Below are 3,258 nucleotides of genomic sequence, written 5' to 3'. Positions count from 1 at the left end.
GCCTGGCCGATTGTTGGGGCCGATATTTGGCAATTTGCTGATTATCCTGCATCAGCGTTTTATTTTACCGATGAAGTTAATTAATTCAAAAGTGCAGTACTTTGGCTCTGCTACAGCTCTGTAAGCAGTCTGCCGCACCTACAAACAAACTGTTAGCATGTTAAAACTAGAAAGCTATTTTTGTTTTCATTGATTAATTTTATTTGACCTTTAAAGTGCTCATATTGTGCTCATTTTCAGGTTCATAATTGTACTTCGAGGTTGAACCAGAATAGGCTTATGTTTAATTTTTCAGAAAACACCATATATTTGTTGTACTGCACACTGCTGCAGCTCCGTTCATCACAGAAGTAAAGGCTGGAATGTTAATTTCAACTAAAAGATTAGAAATGTTACTGTATATAGGTTCCAAATATTGGTTAGTAAGTGTAGTCTTCGTCATGATGTATGTCTTCTTCTTTCCACATGTGGTTAAAATGTGTAACGTTACGTACTTAAATAAATAAAAAATACACAACACAATTTTTATTGATTTTGTTGTTGCTCCACCCTTCTTTCTTTCTTTCTTTCCCACCCTCTGCCCTCCCTTCTTGTAATTGTGTTGACACCTGGACAGGGAGCCAGTTTGTTGTGCACTTAAAAGGGGAATGGCTAATTTTTCACAGTGTGTATATCATATTTGAAATATCTTCCTCTCACCCTGAGACCCTCTGCTCATTAAATCAAGCCTTTGTGATGGGTGCTAGGTTAGAGGGCCCACCTGTGAGCCATGTGTGAGACCTCATTTCCCCTGCAGTAATGCAACACCTCTGGGAAAAAAATAAGTTGCGCTGTCCTTTGAATGTTGCAGTTCTTCAGTAGCTGACCTGTCATGTCGGTCAGATGTTGAAGCGACCTGTTAAAATGAGATGCAACTGTTTTTTAAAGGGGAGGCAAGAGTGAGAACAAATCTTCTTCTTCTTGTTGACACAAAAGCACATATTTAAGCTAAACAAGACCTTAAGAAAAAGGTTTTCCTTAATTAAAGTTTTTCAAAATGATGTGATATGTAGCTCAGCGGAAGTTCTTTCAGGAAGACCTAACTTTTAAGCGATGCTCTCCTAAATTAAATCAGCTGTAATCCAAATAACTCTACATTTTATCATGCTGTACATAACTTTTGCATGTCTGCAAACTATTCTCTCCTGATTGAAATGTAGCTCAGTGTAAATCCTTTTAGGTAATCAATGCTCTACCTAACTCGAATTAGCGGTTGGATGGAGTCTTATCTCCAAAGACTTTGTGCATTTTATTGCACCGTACAATAAACCTTGTTTTGCATATCTGCAAACATGTCTCTCCTGATTGAAAAGATAGAAAGCTCCAGAACAGCTACTAAATGGACTCTGTAGTGAGAGTGATTTTTTCAACTGTCAAGAATGAACTTTCAATCTCATGTGCCAAACCAAAAGAAAACGAAAAGTCTTTAAAGATCTACAATTTCATGACAACTGGGCAAACTGAAGAATATAATGTGAAATGATTGAGACCATATGGTGCGATTGCACATAGTTACTATATGTGTTTGTGTTTGTCCTTGATGCCAGACAAAATGTATCTAATGGGTCTCCTGCCTAGTAGAATATTCACAGATTCATCCTTGTTTCTTAGCTAGAGTCTTCCTCTTCCCTGCCTTTCGCATGTGCATGTGTGTCCTCTTGGGCATAAATGAGATGCAAAACAGGACTCGCTCATAAAACCGTGGCTCCATGCTGCTTCTAATGGCAAAGAAAACTCCACAGGGCACCTTAAGACTCAGCTGGGGCTCATTCATTATTCACATCCTAATGCAGATTTGAAGAGTGTACATATTTCCTGTCACTAATAAAATAAAGGATTGTAAAGCTTTGTATGGTCCTAAGAGACAGATTGAACTTCATCTTGAAATAATGCAGTTTTTACATTTTCTTTCTCATACTTTTACTTAGACATTGTTGAAAATTAATTCCACCAAAAAAACTGCCAACAGTTTGACGATCATAACCACTGCCTCTGAAAAGATGTGCTGTTGTTGAGTTTCATGAATGTGTGTTCTCTCAATGTTTCTTTTAAATCCCAGGGTTGAGTGTCAGACACCACACCCCCACTGCTGCTTCCAGAGGAGGGTTTCCCAAGACATTCCCATGGCTTCTCAGAAATAGCTGAATGGAATTCCTCTAGCAGCTTTTCTTCCTCTCCCTCTCATTTACTCCTTTTCTTCTTTTTTTTGGACTGTAAAATGAGACTACAGGCCTCTATTCATTGTTCACACCTCTGTTTCATCTCCCTCTTTGCTCTTCTTTGTCCCTTTCTCCCACTCGCTCATCCCACTTTCTTTCTTTCTTTCTTTCTTTCTTTCTTTCTTTCTTTCTTTCTTTCTTTCTTTCTTTCTTTCTTTCTTTCATGTCTAGTCCCTGTGTCAAGTATCTGTGTTTAGTTGGTTTTGTATTTTGTGTTTCCTGTTTTATGTTGAAGGTTCTCTATTATCCCTTGTGTTGTCTTGTTTCATGTCCTGTTATAGATTGTCCCACCTGTGTGATTACTTGTCCCCGCCCTAATGTGTCTCACCTGTGTGTGAGCGTCTTCCCCAGTCCCAGTGGATGTATACCCCCTTGTTTCACTTACCTGTTGCCAGATTGTTGTTTTACCTCATATTGTATGTCTCACTCTCCAGCGTATTCCTAGTGGTAGTTTTCCAGTGTTATCCAGACTTTTTCCTTTTATACCAACAACGTTTCTTGCTTGCCGATTTTGTACCTCTGCCTGATTGTTCTTACTTACCTTCACTACTGCTCTGAGTTGTGCATTTGAGTCCGCCATTGTACCCTGACAGTACAATTTGACCAAGATGGACTAAGCCAACTCTGAGGCAGTGAGAGCAGCACTGCCTGCCCAGGGTCGGCGACTGCAACAAGAGGAGGAACAGCTGGCCATCCTGTGGAACAAACTCATGGCTAGGGCTAATTGCCATCACCAGGTAGCGGAAATTGGTGACTAAATCAACCAGGTTGTTGCTCAGGTTCAGCAATTAACTTTGAGAGATCCGTCTGCTGCCTCCAGTGCTGAGTGTATCCCGGGAGCCAGACGGGTTTTGGAGTATGACATTGAGTTTCGCGCACTGGCTGCTGTGACGGCCCTTCCCAATCTGCCGACCTGTCATGTTCTGTTCTGTTCTCGCCATTAAGATCGATAAATTACAATGGAGTAGTCAGTGCCCTGCTATGCCATGAACTACTACAA

General features: G+C 40.4%; 1 long non-coding RNA gene across 1 annotated transcript in view; it reads right to left on the bottom strand.

The window, feature by feature from the left end:
* Positions 1 to 205: 205 nt before the first annotated feature.
* The window catches only part of LOC116688034 (uncharacterized), a 21,653-nt gene continuing 18,600 nt past the window's right edge, over positions 206 to 3,258 (bottom strand). Inside the window, exon 3 of the long non-coding RNA XR_004331685.1 lies at positions 206 to 333. This is a non-coding gene — a long non-coding RNA (uncharacterized LOC116688034). The remainder of the gene's footprint in view (positions 334 to 3,258) is intronic.

The sequence above is a fragment of the Etheostoma spectabile genome, chromosome 4 (genome assembly GCF_008692095.1).
Source record: "Etheostoma spectabile isolate EspeVRDwgs_2016 chromosome 4, UIUC_Espe_1.0, whole genome shotgun sequence".
Taxonomy (NCBI): Eukaryota; Metazoa; Chordata; class Actinopteri; order Perciformes; family Percidae; genus Etheostoma; species Etheostoma spectabile.
The sequence above is the reverse complement of the archived record's forward strand: the minus strand, read 5'-3'. Positions and strand labels throughout refer to the sequence as shown.